Genomic DNA, 18,933 nt, shown 5'->3' with positions numbered 1-18,933 from the left:
GAAAACTTCAAGCCTTCGGTGCATCTGTCATTTATGAATATTTTTAGTGAAACCATCCACATCAAAACTGTTTTCTTCCAAAGCGGTAATAACAACAGTTCCTTTTGTAAATTGCTAACTCATATTTCTTTAAAGTACTTTCTTTTAGTAATTGTAACGAACACATCTATAGCTGAAAAGAATGTGATCAACTATTTTCGCTCTGTTCTGAAACCAGTTCGTTTTCTGAAAGCCTTGTAACGTAGCAGGAATATTTAAAATTGAGATAGGTCACGCAAGTAAACCAGATCTAAGCAAAATGACATTGGATTTAGGCACGCATGTAAAGATGATCAAAACTCATCTAAGAAAAAATTGCAATAAAAAGAAGAGCCAGGGTTATACTTTTGTGAACTCTACTAAACTAGCTGGTAGGAGACGAAGACAATTACCAGCTAATCTTTTCTACTGGAGAGGATTGAGTCCAAATGAAGTCCCGTAGTTTTTCCGTAATAAAACACCACGTTGTCTGACACAGACACACACACAAACTAGTAAGAAACTTGCCTGGTTATATCCGATGAGATGAAAACTATTTTTGTTTTCCTTTTCGAAAAGGGAAGAGTCTAGGGTAATCAGATAAGATATATAGATTAATTTAGTAAGTGGTCGGACTGATATAGTTTTGTCAAAACCCATTTTAGCTGGGAGCCAAAAAGTACTTACTTGAAGATGAAAAGTTGTAAAGATTTTTGATGGGTCAGACACACAAACTCATACACACAGGCACACACTCACAAGTTAAGTATACCTTAGTTTAACCAGACCACTGAGCTGATTAACAGCTCTCCTAGGGCTGGCCCGAAGGATTAGACTTATTTTACGTGGCTAAGAACCAATTGGTTACTTAGCAACGAGACCTACAGCTTATTGTGGAATCCGAACCACATTATAGCGAGAAATGAATTTCTATCACCAGAAATAAATCCTCTAACTCTTCATCAGCCGGCCGGGGAATCGAACTCCGGCCCAGCGAGTGCCAGTCCACAGCTCTACCGACTCATCCAACGAAAAGCTACACACTCACAAACACACACACACAGAAAGAGAGAGAGAGTGAGCGCGTAAGTAATTTGTGTTACAATGCCGTCTCTATGATTTGCGTTTGAAAGCTTCCATCAGCATATATTTGAATAGGAGTAAGACACACACACAGAGAGAGCGAGAGAGAGAGAGACATCCCCATGCCTTCTCTGTGCTTACTTGTAAAATGAAAAAATCCTTTGTAATCTTCAACTGAACAAATTTATCCCTGAATTCACCTTTCAAATGGAATTTAGTGCTGACTTTCCGGCGACCGTCTTAAGCAACTCAACGCCTTTAAAACGAAAATGGCCAAGTCATTTGAAACGCCAAAGCAAAGAAATAAGGAGAAAGGCATTTCAAACGCTGCGGCAAACTTCGACAAGTGATCTCTTACTCCGGGTAATCGGTGTAACAGCAGGCGTTTAGATAAAGTCAAACAGTCATCTTCACTCCATCTGGCGGGGCGTAACCAGACTATCAACTATTACGAAGGTCATTCCATTACCATTGGGATCGAAACTTCAATTCGCGACTTCATTCAACCTCCTCTCCGAGCAAGAAAGGGCGGTATTGACTCCAGGAAACTATGCCAAAGCTCTTTTCAAGCAAACGTTTTTCGGTTTAGGGTTCTGTGAATAAGAGAAAACTCAAATAAAACGTTTGCAAGTACCAAGGATTTATATATATATTTTTTTGTCTGCAGAAAACTTGTTCAGTTTTCGAAGCTCGACGAAACAAGTGTTTGAAGGAAAAAGCCCTGAAATGCATGTTTCTCTTTACAGTGGTCTTGGCAGAATGGAATTGGTTTACAATAACAGGTAAATAAATAAACAAGCCGGTAAATGAGATTAAAGGAGGAAATCAAATTTCACATTAGTTAGCTAAACAGTTTTCATTGAAAATTTGAATTTATTAACTTATTAAAAAATAACTTGACCAAAGTTTACATACATATATATATATATATATATATATATATATATATATATATATATATATATATATATATATATATATATAAACATATATATATATATATTGTTTTTCTTCATGTAGTTACCATCATCCTCGTCTCTGTTTAGAGCAGTACACACACACACACATTGATACACACACACACAGAATATTATTACATATATTATTACACACACACATATATATATATATATATATATATATATATATATATATATATATATATATATATATATATATATATATATGTGTGTGTGTGTGTGTGTGTGTGTGTGTGTATAGTATTAAGCCAAGAGATCAGGATAGTGGTAACCAAATGAAGATCAATTATTAGAAAGCTTTTTTTTCGAAAGAACTTATAAAAATGCTTTCTTTTTCCCAGATAAAATGCAAGTACAAGAAAATTGGAGCTTATCTAATAGTTACTGTTTAAGAAGCAGGAACATTCATCAACAACAATCTTTAGTTTGCCTTTGCAAGTAATATTTTTAACTAAAGGAAAATTTATCCATTTGTGCTGCTCCCTATTGAAATTAACAGTGGCGTATTCAATATCGGTAACAGAAAAAATAATCTTCGCTTGTATTTCAGATATGTACATATAGACTTCTCGATAATCAATATTGGTTAGGTCCCAGTGCTTGGCCTTTGGCCTAAATTCTATATTCAATTCAATAACCAGGTTAACAGGTAACGATAAGAAAACCTTGAAATTTATTGGCAACGTTTTAATAATACCTCTATACTTTTTTTTCATGATTTGTTTCATTTCGTACGCAATACTCCCTACTCCTCCTCCTCCTCCATCCTACCACCCCACCCCCTCCTACCTATCCCTTCCCCCTTCCCAACTTCCTCCTACTCTTCCTCCAGCCTTTTTAATACTTCGAAAACTATTCCGAAGACGATCCCCAAAAATAACTTCTTGGATGGACACGAATACCATTTTTGGGCAATCTTAGCAAGAGCAGATGACCTGGGCCGCGTTCTTCAATACCAGAGGGCTTTTTGGAGGAGGTCCTCGTTTATTCGTAAGTCATAGCGACTTTTGCCGTTTCTTTATTTTTGGTTTTAACGTTTTTTCTCTCACAGTCACGGAGCTAAATCTATCGAAGTCTGCCTAGCAGTTTGAAGGATTTTGTGTGTGTTTGTTTGTTTGTATGTTTGTGTGTTCCATGATTATCAGTTCTTTACGAATAGCTGCAGGCGGAGTAACAGTAACAAAAGTAGCACCTGTATTGGTAATAATAATAATAATAATAATAATAATAATAATAATAATAATATCCTCACGTTTCATGGATAGCAAAACCTGGAAGCCCCATTCCTCTTTATTATTTATTAAATTTCTTTGCATTCCAGCAAGAAGGAGAGTTTGTTTCAGCTTTCTTTTAGTCCCTAAGTAATCTTGCAAATTATTGCTTGCCATAAGTTACGGTAAATATCTTTGATGAAAAGTCAAGTAATCTAAACTAGATAAATAAACTAATGTTTTACTCGTAGTTTTTCGGTATACGAAAAGCAGATCCAATCAAGTCAACGGAAAGAATGCGAGCAAAAGTTACTTCACTTCAGATATTTCCATTAGTAGATAAGCAACACTTCATTTGTCAAGAGACCAAAGGAAGGGTATAAATGACATTTAGAAGTACCTTGTTAAAATATTCAAGTTTATCATTCAGTGCATTGTAACTGTTAAAATAATTTTCGAAGATCGTGCTTTAAGTAAAATGACCGACAGTCTCCACCCCCAAACAGCTCAGAGTTATATATAATTATATGTATATACAGGGTAATATGTATATATGTATATATATATATATATATATATATATATATATATATATATATATATATATATATATACATATCTATCTATCTATATATCTACATATATATATATATATATATATATATATATATATATATATATATAAAATATATATATATATATATATATATATATATATATATATATATATATATATATATATTACATATATATATATATATATATATATATATATATATATTTATTAATTTATTTATTTATTTTTCAAGAGAGAGAGAGAGAGAGAGAGAGAGAGAGCGCACCAAAGCATTTTTCAAAATATAAGAGAATAAATCTCCTGTTAGTATGGTTCCCATTTAAACAGACAAAATAACAAAATCCAGCAAGAAGTAAAACCCAGTAAGGAAACAGAATGATTTCATTCGACCTGCTACATCTCAGTTCCCCTAACTTACGGTCGCTTTCCATTTAATCAAATTAGGCTGACCGTACCAAGAGGTAAATGACCCCTGGTTATATTGCTAGGGTTCTCTGATGTTTCTCCCACGTAGGAAACTCCCTCCATTTTACGGAGAGAACTTCTTCGATTAATAAATAAATGGATAGATACAGAAATGAAGAGATGATTAAGTAAAAAATGAAATAAATAAATAGATAAATAATAGAATATTTATGAAGTAGATCATTTATATCGTTAATTGTCAACTTAATCCTTTTGTCTCGTATTGGAAAATGTTTTGCTTTTTGTTTTTGTTTTTTTTAAATAGCCGGTATTCCCGAAGTAGGAATGACAGAATAGCCAGCGCAAATAATTCACAGTTTATCAGGCAGGTGAAATTTTGTAGAGTTTGATTAAGGAAAATAAGGCTTGCAATGAAAGCTTCGCAATATACACAGGTATCTAAAATAAAAAATGGATTTCCAATACAGTAGCATTATTCGATGCTTAATATTTTTGTGCAATTTTCATTGCATCCGAAACGACAAATCTTCATTTTGTGTAAAAACAAATGTCTTTTCATAAAATTACACTGATAGCAAAGTCACCTTCATTCAGTCACGGTAAAACTGATTGAATCTAATTGCTCATAATCATAAAATATCCAAGTTTATGCAAAGCTATTCACTTACTCTCGTGGATGAATCACCTATCGAAGATTAACAAAGTCGTTTGAAATGACGTGATCTCTTCTCTTGTTCTCTAAAGTTCACTGAATGCGATAAAACTAATGTAGATTCTTGTAGTAATTTCTTCCATCGATGAAAATCCCTTACTTCGACTCAAGGCTCCAGCGAAAAGAGTTTGCTCATTTCATATTCATGACCTCTGCATATCTAGGTAGAATGAATATATATATATATATATATATATATATATATATATATATATATATATATATATATATATGTATATATATATATATATATATATATCTTAATTTTCTAGCTATCATTTAATATTCAAATATTACGTAAAATTTTATGTAATATCATCTTTTATCGCGAAACTTAACTTCTAAATCAGCTTTTAGAGAGAGAGAGAAGAAACAAAGCTTCAATTCTTAGCTATTTTTTTTTTAATAAACCACGGTTTTATTTTAGCATGATCCATATGTACATTACGCCAGTGTTTGTGTAAATGTACATTATTGCACGAACACAGGAGAGCATGTTTCCTATAAATGTGTTAAGCCTTGGCATGTTTTTCAGCAAAGCCCACATGATTCAGAGGACGTTTGTTTTCGGATTACCATTTACCAGCCATATTTGCAAGATTTGTAGGCTAGTAAATACAATGCAAGAGAGAGAGAGAGAGAGGGCCATCTGCGGAATTACATGTCATTATTTGTATAGATGTATAAGGTTTTATTCGTTTTTTTCCATTTTCAAGAAACTTAAGCTTGCTTGTACAATACTTTCCAGTCGACCTTAACAACATTGTTAAATTGCTATTGTTCATCTGCTTTATGGAGTTACAAGTGATTCCCTATAATTATTCATTTTTTTTAGAATATAAATTTATTTACCATATAAGGAGATATTTATAATCGATGCGTTTCAAAGAATAGAAAATTTACATCGTAAGAATGTCTTGCTTTTATTCCTCTAAAGAGTTTACGTATTTTCCACATTTATACCCAAGCCTATAGTTCTTTAACAATCGCTAACCGTTTTAACTACCATTATCCATCACCGGCTCCGTCCCCTTCCCCGCAATTTGCCCGGGCAGACGCGTCGCTGAAGAGTACAAGTAAATTCTTCAGAAAATCAAAGATATATAAATTTTGCTCTAACCGAATACTTTGTTTATATTTATCGTTACGAAAACATTCCTTAAAATATGGGAAATAATGCCATTTATAATGCGAGCGAACTGAGTAAAATTTTGACAGTTTATGAGACCACAGAGTTAGAGGTTCCAACACTGGAACCTTCAAGAAAGTTTGGCAGTTGCAGGTTTGACTTCAGAGTGTGAACACCAAGGAAACGTACGTTTAAAGCAGGACATTTATCAAGTACTTATTTACTGATATACCTTCTTCAAGCCTTTAAAGCAAGCTCGGTGGTTTCTTTCTTCGTTAATTATATTTAAATTTACTAAGCAAACCATGCAAGTTAAAGTTTAAACGATTCTTTAGCATAAGCCGGTTACGTCAAGGACATGACACGGTAACTACGATGTAACCACAGCGTAAAACGATGGAAGGCTTAAGTGAATTTCAAGTATAAGGTTTTGTCAGTTTTATCAGAACTAAAGGTATTCTCGGAGAATTGTGAAATATTACAGACGAGAAGATTGGGTTGCCTTGGTCCACGGTCTAAGATCCCCTGATCATACTGTCGAGGCTGACGAAAGATCAGCGAGCTGAAGTAGAACCGTGTCCAACGAACACATGTGACTTTTTCTCAAAGTCGTTCCAGACTTCTCAGCTGAGACTCGTGGTATTTTTACAGAAGCGGCAATTATATCTCATTGCCAGGAGTTAAATAACAGCTTTCGGGACCATTCATTCATGTACAGCTGTAATAGTATTAACTTTTAGCCACCAAAATACACTCGCGAGCAATATACTTTGTTAGCTACAGAAGTGTACACACGAATAAAACACAGTCGCAGATTCACGTTCTCAAAAGAGCTGCCTAGACACGGAACACCGTAAGATCTTTGCGACGGCTAATTTCTTATGTAGTTCGAAGACTACATCTAGGTGTTCTGTAAACATGTAGGTCGTTTCTGTTCAGATGCCGCCTGAACAACCCCCTGCCGAAGATTTCCAATCTTTCCGATGGAAAACAATGCTTCTCGGACCTAACACTTCCAGAATCCACTTACTTATCCTGGGCACTTCGAATACTTACACCCAACAAGCCCAAGGAAAGAAAAATAGCAGAAAGCAGATCTTGAACTAAGCGATTTCGATTAAGGTAAGCAGTTCATTTTTTATATGGGTAAGCGTGGTGAAAAGTGAGCGTTTTAACCTACTGTTGTCTTGAAGTAGAGATCAGTCATGTGCCCAAAGGAAATCTTCACCCTGCCTGATACCGCGCCCGCATTTTCCCTGCATAAAGGGGGTTTCCGGAGTGTCAGCCTCTGCCCTCTATCCCAATCAGGTCAGGGCACTGCAGCATGGTTAAGAGGTTAGGGTGTATTCCATTTGGATTTTGACATACTTGCGTTAAGTAGCCTAGGCCAATCCGTGTCCTAAAGCAAACTTTTACCCAACACGTCCGTATTTTTCCAATTAGTTTTGACAAGTTTGGGACGATTAGGCCGTATTTCCGGCCGTGAACCCGTTAGGCCATCACAACTTTGGGCCAGTTTAAACTGTAAGACACTGCGGAAGCTCCTTGGGACGCCATGCTTAGTTCTAGCCCCTCTGGGATCAGTGTCATATACACCCATTTTGGCCGTTTGCCAGTTTGGATGTTACGGCCTAAATGACAAACGGCCGAAACGGCCAGGACCCGTTTTGACGTGGGTGAGGGGGTACCGAGACTAAACATTTTTCGAAGTCTTACAATACTTTGTATAATCCCGGCGCCGTTCCTCAAGGCTTATATGTTTGTATTTATTTAGGTGTTTATTTTCGCTTTTGTTATGTTTACGATGGGCTTGTTATATTTTGCTAGTTCCAAAAATTATTTGCCAGGGTTCTGCAACATTTTTTGTACACGAAAAACTTGCTCACGTCTCGCAACGTGTGGTTAGAATACCACGAGTTGTAAGAATAACCCGACACACTCCTTGACTTTGTAATGTTTCGTTGGGAATATCCGTAAGTTTTGTGAAAACTCCTTAAACCTTGTTCCGAGACCGTGAAAGTTTGTTCAAAATTGCACAAACTTTGCACTACTCCCCGTTTATTATGTTTGCCTGAGGCTTAGCTCTTTGTTCAACTGTTTGCTTTAAATTCTCCACTTTTGTCTTCTAGGTATCTGCCTATTTTACTGGCCTTTTTTTTTTCCTCGGGTATGAGTTTTTTTTTTTTTTTTTTTTCTAAATTCTTGGAACCTTGTTTCCTTGTGCACCATTTGATGGTTATCCACCTTTAGTTTCAACTTAAGAGACCTCTTTTCTCATTCACTATCTGAGCCGCAAACCTTTACTAAGATTCTAGTACCTGTACCGTAAGGTTTATATTTTATCACTGGTGACTGTACTTTAATGAATGAGTCTCCGAACTGTTGTTAAATCTGCATATTTTTGTTTTTGTTTAATCCCTTTCACTTATGCTTATCCGAGCACAGGTGTTTTCCAGCTCATTTGTCTGAAGCCTTTCCGTTTTGCTGGATATTGCTCCTCCATGTATCTTGTGGCAATTTTATTCGACATTGCCTTAATCTTAGCTCCTTTTGTCTTCAAACCTTGTAACATTTTTTGGCTAGTTTCACGAACTTCCGGGAGTTTTTTATAGAAATTTCCGGCATGAATTTTTTTTATTACTACAGAGCACCTTCGCACGGAGATTTTTTTTTTTTTTTTTTTTTTTACCAAGCAATGTCGAAAAAAGGTGTACATAGTGCGGGACAGGTGAGAGAATTAGAGAAATTAATTTTTTTTTCCATCATCTTCTAGGGGTTGGTATAAAACACATGGCTTCCCGTTGAGCTTTTCCGTAGAATTGCCGCACTTTCTAGTGATTTTTGGTAACTTTTATTGTGCCACTTTTTTTTATTTTTTTTTTATTTAAGACTTCCTTAGTTTCTTGGTTTGTTCAAGTTTCACTTTTTCTAGTAGTGTGTTGAATTCACTGCAACATTATTTGGTTATTTTTCGTTAGACTCCAGCCACCTCCCGCTTTATAATTTATATTTTTCTTGGGTAAATCACATCAAAACAAAAAATTTCTTATCAATACATAACCTTCACCAAATGCCTAATAGCAGAGAAAAAATAAGGACTTGTAAGGTAAGACAATACCAGCCCCCTCCCTCCATAACTAATACGGCAAAATTGTAACCAGTAAACACCCCTAGTTTACGTTAGGTTGGTATTTTTAGGTTCTTTTACTACCTTATCATTTCCTGACCATTTTTGCATGAAAAATCCAAAATGGTTTTTCATGCAAAAATGGCTAGCTGGCACCTTTGGAAATGGCTGGCTGGGTCTTCCGAAAAATTACCCATTATTTCCTAGCGCTTTTTGATCGGGAGTTAGGTTTGAGTCTCCTTTCCCTTCTTGATCAATTCCTTTTGCAGTTATGGTCGTCAGGTTTTTTTTTAATTTTTCCTTGACAAATGGAACCTCATAACTTGAACTCTTGCCTTAAACCCTATACCTCGATATATTCTCTAATTCCTTTAGCCCCATCAATTTCTGCTAGAAATCCATTGTTTTTATTATAAATCTAACAATGATAGTACTACTACTTGTGCGGAAATATATATATTTTTTTTATTGAAGCCTCGCCAAATTGTTATGCTCTGTTGCTGTTTGCCCAAATTTTGTCACTTTTTGGTTTACCGATACTTACATTGCAGTTCCATCACATTTTACCCTGTAGAGGGGTAGTGACGTCAGTGCACTTTGTATGGTGCACAGTAGGGATTGCTGAAGGTTCTTTGCAGCGTGCCCTCGGCCCCTAGGCTGCAACCCCCTTTCGTCTCTTTTACTGTACCTCCTTACTTATCTATCTTCCATCTTTCCACCCTCTCCTAACAGTTGATTCATAGTGCAACTGCTAGGTTTGACTCCTGTTACATCTTTCAAACCTTTTGCTGCCAATTTCCGTTTCAGCGCTGAATGGCCTCATAGGCTAGTTCCCAGTGCTTGGCCCTTAGCCTAAATTCTATATTCAATTGAATTCATCACATAAGTCTCGTCGTTGAGCTGGAACTTATTCAGTTGTTGCTAAATGCCAAACATTGTTTCTGAAGGATATTTGATATCTGCTTCTGGAGGATATTTCCTGAAGTGCTGAAACACTTTTTTCCCGAGACCCCACGACGACTAAGTATTTCTCCTATGCCAGGACCATTTTGCTTAGTATTCCTGTTTAGGATGCCCTATTTTCTTCCTATTTCCTATATTAAAAGCTCGCTTCACTAGAGCCCCGTCAGCCAAGCTCAAGTTTCACAGTTGTTCAGGCATTTGTTGCTGGCGTTTTGAGTTTTGTTCCCTCCAGTTTATCAGGCGTTTTGCTAGTTCCATTTGTGTGTGTGTGTGTGTGTGTGTGTGTGTAAGGCCGCAGCCGTACTGCCAAGGTTTAGGGACTCAAAACTCATGGCTTTTACATTGTGTTACATATATTTGCGAACATCATATAACTGGCTAATTTTGCAACCTTTGAGACGTTTTCGGTTTAAAGATAGCACAGTTTACATACAGGGATAAAAATTTATAGGATACAAAATGGAGATGACTTAAAAACTATCAACCTGTCAGAAGTATTTGGCGTGTTTCATCATATACATTACTGTCAACTAAAATTTATTTTTTTATACTTCCCGACAATTAGAATTTTTTTTATACATCTCGCAACCATCGACGCAAGCTATAATGAGGTCAGTGAAGGTAGTTCCGTAGATAACATTTTGCAACATCAAAGTCTGGATGAAATTAGCATATTAACTGAGCAGTGCTCTTTTAATTCCGTAAATTTCATAGTTACACATTTAGAAACTAGTTATACAAAAATCTGTGAACTGTAACTGAACAGCGGGGCACGCCAGATAGGCAGAATGAGGACTGATGGAGATTTCCTAAGTGTTAACCAACTTTTGAGGATGATTATAATGAGGAATAAGCATGGGCTGAATATTAGTGCCAAATGGCCTATGTTTCCTCATATGTTCAAATAAAGTTTATTACTACAGTTTCGAACAATTTCTATGGAGCTCGCAGCGCACGAGAAGGCTGTGCGTTTTTTTTTTTTTTTTTTTTTTTTTTTCCCACCTTCTAGGGGCTGGTATACAATATACGGCTTCCCGTTGAGCTTTTCCGTAGAATTGCCGCACTTTTTAATGATTTTGGTAACTTGTGTGCCAGTTTTTTAATATTTAAGATTTCCTCAGTTTTGAATATTTAAGATTTCCTCAGTTTGTTTTGCTTAAGTTTCACCTGTTCTAGCAGTTATGTTGAATTCACCGAACATTATTTCCTGGCACTTTTGGAGAGTTAGAAGGTTTAGGGAGCTTCCCTTTCCTCTTGCTCAATTTCCTTTGCCATTATGGTCGTAAAGTTTTTTTCGACAAATGGAACCTTATACCTTGAACTCTTGCTTTAAACTCTGTACCTCGATATATTTTATTTACTATAGCCCCATCAGTTTCTGCTAAAAATCCATTGTTTTTGTTAGAAATCAAACATTTAATGATCCTTAGGTTTTTGTTATTGAAGCCGTACCACATTTTTATCATGCTCTGTTGCTGTTTGCTCGGATTCCGTCACCTTCTGGTTCACCGATACGTAAATTGCAGTTCCATCACATTTTGCCCTGTACCAGGGTAGTTCCGTCAGTACACTTTGTACGGTGCACTGTAGGGATTACTGAAGGTTCTTTGCAGCGTGCCTTCAGCCCCAAAGCTGCAACCCCCTTTAGTTTCTTTTACTGTACCTCCTTATCTTTCTTCCATCTTTCCACCCTCTCCTAACAATTGATTCATAGTGCAACTGCGAGGTTTTACTCCTGATGCAACTTACAAACCTTTTACTGTCAATTTCCGTTTCAGCGCTGAATGACCTCATAGGTCCCAGTGCTTGGCCCTTAGCCTAAATTCTATATTAAATTCAATTCCTCACATTGTCGAAGTGCTGTTGGTGTTAATCGAACCCCGTCACATAAAAGTCCCGTCGTTGAGCTGGAACTTATTCAGTTGTTGCTAAATGCCAAACATTGTTTCTGGAGGAAATTTCTTGAAGTGCTGAAATACTTTTTCCTGAGACCCCACGACGACTAAGTATAGGCTCTAACCATTTCTCCTATGCCAGGACCATTTTGCTTAGTATTCCGGTTTAGGTTGCCCTATTTTCTTCCTATTTCCTATATTCAAAGCAGGCTTCACCAGAGCCCCGTCAGCCAAGCTCAAGTTTCACAATTGTTCAGGCATTTGTTGCCGGCGTTTTAAGTTTTTTCCTCCAGTTTATCAGGCGGTTTGCTAGTTCCAACTTTGTTTTTTGTTTTTTGTGAAATGCTGCAGTTGTCCTGCCAAGGTTTAGGGACTCAAAACTCATGGTTTTTGCATTGTATGTTACATATATTTGCGAACATCATATTACTGGCTAATTGTGCTACCTTTGAGACGTTTTCGGTTTACAGATAGCACAATTTATCTACAGGGATAAAAATTGATAGGATACAAAATTATGGAGATGACTTAAAAACTATCAACCCGTCAGAAGTATTTGGCGTGTTTCATGGTATACATAAATGCCAACTACAATTTCTTATTTTTTTATACTTCCCGACAATTAGAATTTTTTTTTATACATCTCTCAACCATCGACGCAAGCTGTCAGGGCCTAAGATAACTTTTATTGTTCAGTGAGGTCAGTGAAGGTAGTTCCGTAGATAACATTTTGCTACGTCAAAGTCTGAATGAAATTAGTATATTAACTGAGCAGTGCTCTTTTAATGCCCGTAAATTTCATAGTTATAAATTTAGAAACTAGTTATACAAAAAATTTATAAACTGTAGATGAACAGTGGGGCACGCCAGATAGCCAGAATGAGGACTGATAGATTTCCAAAGTTAACCAACTTTTGAGGATGATTATAATGAGGAATAAGCATGGACTGAATATTAGTGCCAAATGGCCTATGTTTCCTCACATGTTCAAATCAAGTTTATTACTACAGTATTGAGCAATTTCTATGGACCTCGCAGCTCACGAGATCACTAATTGTTTTTTTTTTTTTCAGAGATGAAATATGGAGTAAGAAAATGGGAACACGCCCAAGTACTGACTGACAAGAATTGAAGAAATTAGGAATGATTTGGAGTCGCTACAGCTCGTGCCTAGGAGACAACTTTTACTCTAAGGTAAGAAAGTTAGGTGTAAGTAGAAATGAGATTTGAAGTTTGTACTTACCCACCTCTCTCTCTCTCTCTCTCTCTCTCTCTCTCTCTCTCTCTCTCTCTCTCTCTCTCTCTCTCTCTCTCTCTCCATATATAAACGCGTGTAAATGGTAATGAAACTGTGAAGTTGCGTTTAAGAAACTTCCGAATTCATATTTTAGAGAACTGAGAGAGTTCCTTAATGGCTTATGTTCTGCTGATAAACTCCAATTTTTCAGAGTACATGAAGCCTTTTAACCTCGTTTTCTGTTTAGTAACCATATTTTGATGGGAGACTTTGTTCAACTAAGTTTAAGTATTAATTTCTTGATCTCTTGCTTAATAGGTCCTGTGCATGTGTATTCAAATGAACTGTGTACATGCCGTTGTCTGCTCAGATATGACATCTTATGGCAAAATTTGACTTAAGTCTGCCTGTACCCACTAGTGTTAACTTTTACAATTTTCTTGCCTATACCTCACTATAATATACTCTCTCCCAGTCTCGATTATCAACTTGTTAAAGGTAACTGGGAATTTAATGAGAGCTGTAATGAAGCCAACGCTGTCATAAGGCCAGGTTAAAGTAATTTCTCCTAATATACTGTAACTAGTCGTGAATTATCATTTCTACAACAGGCTTCACTACCTTTGTCATGGAACGTTGCTATATGAGCACATCCTTTCTTCAGTAACAATTTGAAAAGCATTCACCATTCGTTTTATCTTCGGATTTGAGAAATTCATTCAGCAATGGGTCACTTATGTCCTCAGTCATTCCTTGAAAATTGTAAAGAATGAAATTTAATCGCATTCTCCAGAAATAGGAAGAAATTGGTATAATATTATGCAAGAAATATATTAAAATGTGTGTGTAATATTTAGGAATCTTAATTTTTTACATCGATTTTAGTTACATTTATGCTGCTCATGGATTAATTGGACCCTTAGTTATTGCTACAGTAGATTAGCCTAGTGCAATGTATAAAGACTTGGGCAATTTCACCTAAGATATGATTACTTAAAATTAATGTATACTGTAGTTCCATTTAATCTTGTATTTACTTTAATCTGGAATGCATTTCCTTCTGCATTTTTTTTTTGCCCAAATTTTAACTGTTCATGAGGATGAAATGACTGTTTTTAACAAATTTCTCCTTTTAATTGCAGATTATTTGGCTATTACTAAAGACTGAAAGTTAACAGCCCAGTAATTTGAATGGAAAATGATACAGGCTTCCAAAATGCAGGCTCGTCTTGTCCCAAGTCCAGCTTAGTGTAAACAAGAAGAAGAAAACAGTGACAACAACATGGCATGAGCAATTGGCCGTTGAGAGCAGGATACCCTTTATAAACTTTGTTGTATTTATTATGAATGGTAATGTAGCAGGTATTGCAACCACCAAAAAGGCACTTTTACCTAAATCAGATTTAGTATACTTTAAAACGGTGATTGATCCATATTTAGTTATACCCAGCAAATTAACTTTTAAAATGTATTGGTTTTAACGTACCAGAAAGGTACTTGAAAATTATGTATTGTAATAATATATAAAAGGCATTGACTACCAAATATTGAAACCGTTTAACCCAGTGGCAGATCCATGCTAAGCGGGTATGTTGTTGGAGAGGGCAAGTTATACATTAACTGGATAAAGCGTTTATTACCCAGATTGCTTTGGGGCCCCTTAATCTTTCGTTGGCCGTTCACCGGAGTAGATTTTGAATATCTTGTAATTACCAGGTACTGCAGTTGCTTAAGCTTTCCTTACCCGATGTAGACAGGAATTGTATGATGGTATAACGATGTTGACTAATTTAGTAATCAACAATTTCGTAATGTTGAGGCTCAGAATCGATGTTATTTTCGGATGGCCTTGAATTAAATTCCGAAATAAGGACTTGCTACTCATTTCCTGCTCTGTTAAAAATCTGAATATTTAAGTTTTCCGTAGGGAAATCAATTAGCTATGAAATTAAACTCGAATAATTTAGCCTCGTCCCGGCAGACAACTAGGTTTATTAATAAAGATGAAAATGGATCTGACAGTGAGTCCTTTTGGTTATTTTTAGAAAGTATAATTATTTCACAAAGATAATTGGAGTGTATGTATATTTTTGTTGTTGTTGTTGTTGGAGCGTTATTCCTGTTTTAATAAGTTGTAATTTCTGGTCATATATTTTCAAGAATAGGCAGCTCGCGTCTGTACTGCATCACCTGCCTCAGAATCATGATTCCCGTGATTTTTATATAGACGTGAATAAACTTCCAAATACTATCTATATATATGAGTTGATGAAAAAAAGGCATTTGTATCGTTATAGTAGAGATAAATTAAGTATAGTTAAATGGACGTATTTGATCGTTAATTGAAGCCGAAAAGTTTATAGGGGTACTTTCACTCGGAAGATATAAATTAGGGATAAAGTAAATGAATTTGTATGAAGTCATTTACCTAAGTACGAGAGTAAAGGGGATAGATTGCATGTGGTATGTATTAAGAGAATGTCTAGGTTTTGTATTTTCTAAAGAGTATGTAGACTTATAGTTAAATTGCGTACCAAGGGTAGATCTGAATAATGGGTGTTCAGTGTTTTGTATTCATGATTTTCTATCAATATTTATGGTTTAGAAAAAAAAAGAGCAGACTGAAGTTAATTGCGATAAGCGAGGATTACTTCAAATGAAATGTTGAAACGCATGTTGTTTGCATATTTTATGGAAGTATGTTTTCTTTCCCTGAATAGTAAAAAGTTATGAAAAAACTGAAAATTATGAAAAGTGGTTAACTGAAAAGTATAGTTCAAAAAGATGTTGAGGAATGTTTATATTATTTTAGTTGGAAATGGTGAAATTATACATAAAATATATTTAGATAAGGTGATGGAAGTTTTACCACGGATTTTGAGAAAGTGAGAAGGATTTTGAGGGGAAAAGTTGGGCTCAGTAACACACCACCTCTCTCAAAACTTTGGTTTCAGTTTTAAAGTAATGCTCATGATAATTTTAATCATTGCTTAAAGAGGTCTAATAACATTTGTGTAACTTGAATGCATATGTTGAAAATCTTAATTTTGCTCCATTTTTGGTTTATTGTAAATTTATCCTTAGCTTTATAACAGTATAAACGTTATTTCTACTAAATGTTAATTTTTTTTTATTTCAAGTGTCTTGTTGAGAAACTAGTGTTTCGCAGTCGTTAGTTGAAATGTTTTCTGATGTACCTGTAATACATACTGTAGATTGTCTTAATTGTAGCTTATTCAGGTCCATGTACAAAACTTTATTCATTTTTGGCTGTGGTTTGAATTTTGTGGACATTATTTTAGGGGAAAGTTGAGAATTATTTTTTCATTAATTTTTTGATGTATACTTGAAGTTTTTTTTTTTTTTTTTTAAACGCTTGACTGGATTGACATTGTGGCAATAGCATTAAGATGTCCTTTGACAATGACTGCACACTTCAGAGACGAACTTAATTTGATCCATCGATAGAAGCAGCAGCTATTTGCAGTAGTAAGTGTTTCCATTAGAAAAATTTTTGCCTTTTCATTAACAGGAGATTGGATTTTCCTCAAGTCTAAGTATTTTTTTTTCTACGTGATTAACATACCGACACCCCATCCCGTATATTCAGCAACACTGTTTATTCCCAACTCGTATTTTGTAACCAAGTCCGTTTTCCTGTTAATCTGTCGTCCACTCTCATACCTCTACCATTCTAAAAAAAAATATACTTCTAAATAGTTACGTATAGTTCTGTCTCGTGCCTTTGCATTTGATCTAGAGCTTAAGGCAACCAGTTGATAAATTTATATCATTCATATTCTTGGGACCCCACCTCTTCCCCTGATTCCCTTCCTTGATGTTAATACTTTAGTGACTTTTTCATCCTAAAATGGTTTGATATGACTGCTTTAATTAGGCCGTGTAGTGATTTTTTTCAGTGTTTCGAGACTTTCTCGACTTAGTTGGATTGAGACAGTTTTTATAAACTTGAGAGATTGAAGGCTTTAAATAGTTACTTGGGAATTAAGTTTAACAGATTTTTAGAGTGCCTTTTCAGAGTAAGAAATTCCTGATTCGAAAATTTTCCTTGGGTCACGTTAGACTTAACCAGGAGACCGTGAGACCTCTCACCTCTTTGAGGGAGACTTCAGGTAACTGGATTTTCTGAATATAATTTTATCCGGAGTAACACGAGTAGTTTTTGAGCGTTTTGAAATTTAAAAATAGTTTCAGACTGAAACTGGTCTGAAGTTGTAAGGTAACACTTCTTTACAACAGAATTCAGTGTGATAGTATACTTCTCGGAATAAGCCAGGGTAGATTCCACCATGACTCCAAAATGTAGACCAAAAACTTATAATGGGACATGACCGTAATCAGTGACTTTGTGCTTAAAAGAGTAACACGGGGTTTGTTACTTTTTTTTTTTTATTGGACATGTGGACATGTGATTTACTCTTACCTGACTTCTCAGTGACATGTTGCATCTCGTACTGATTAACTTTCCAGGCGACATGAGCCTTCAACTTACTGAGATAATTAAACTTGTGAAGCTTAGCAAACATATCATCATGGAGGAATACCAGACTTATTGAGAGAGATTGACAGTTATGAGAGTATTACGTAATTAACGTGACAAGAATAGCCAGGAGAACTGACGTTACAAAATTATCTCATTATATTTAGAGGTGCTTTCAGCTAATTGGGAACTGCTAAGTTTTTCATGGAATGACATTAGTGATACATTTTTTAACTGTGTAAATATTTAGATTATTATAAGAATGTGCAGTTACTTCGCTGTAATTTGTTGCTGTATTCAGCACTTTTAAAATACATTGAATCATGCATATGTAATACGAAAATTGCTTAGTATACAGATTTTTAATTTCACTTAAAGGCATCTTGATTTTCATTCAAGTTGCAAAACGACAACTGTCATAGATTGTAAAATATTTCCTAATAAATTATATGATAAATGACTTATTTTAGTTCCTGATAATTTAGATATGACTATATTCAACTTTCTCCTAAAAATGTTCTTAGTGTTGTCTCCAGTTATGGAGAGGCAAACTAAATGTAATGTCTTTGTTAATAAGAAATTGCTCAATATAAAGTTCTTTTATTTGGTGTTAGTGAAATATATAAGTTGATTTTACCAAAAAGACCCACGAGTATATGGATCAACATGTACATTTTAGCTCTCTCTCTCTCTCTCTCTCTCTCTCTCTCTCTCTCTCTCTCTCTCTCTCTCTCTCTCTCTCTCTCTCTCTCTCTCTCTCTCGTTTTAGCCTTTTCGATACTGATCGCTTGGCTGAAGAAAATTGCATCAGTAACCTCAATTTTATCTCCATGAAGCTACAGAATTGAACTTTAGAATTTCTTCCAAAGCACTTGAAGTATGTAGTCCTTAAACTAAAACCTGTTCAACTTAAAAGTTGAGGGTCATGTTAAAATGTTGAAGTTAAGTATTCTTTTAAATATAGTTGTCCCCACCAAGTTAGTTTTTATTATATAATAAAATGTTAGACTTTGATATTACATTGCCGGTTTCCATATTTCAGTTGTAAGGACATGCAATATCTTAGAGAAATAC

General features: G+C 35.3%; 1 long non-coding RNA gene across 2 annotated transcripts; it reads left to right on the top strand.

Annotated features, from left to right (window-relative positions):
• The first annotated feature begins 6,170 nt into the window (after positions 1 to 6,170).
• LOC136841354 (uncharacterized) lies at positions 6,171 to 18,316 on the top strand. 2 transcript variants are annotated; one of them, XR_010853899.1, is made up of 3 exons: positions 6,171 to 7,258; positions 13,195 to 13,315; positions 14,501 to 18,316. It is a non-coding gene; the product is annotated as an uncharacterized lncRNA (long non-coding RNA). The 2 variants fall into 2 exon arrangements; XR_010853900.1 differs by having other exon boundaries at positions 6,176 to 6,321.
• Positions 18,317 to 18,933: the final 617 nt, after the last annotated feature.

The sequence above is a fragment of the Macrobrachium rosenbergii genome, chromosome 9, assembly GCF_040412425.1.
Source record: "Macrobrachium rosenbergii isolate ZJJX-2024 chromosome 9, ASM4041242v1, whole genome shotgun sequence".
NCBI lineage: Eukaryota > Metazoa > Arthropoda > Malacostraca > Decapoda > Palaemonidae > Macrobrachium > Macrobrachium rosenbergii.
This window is presented reverse-complemented; position numbering and strand designations above follow the sequence as displayed.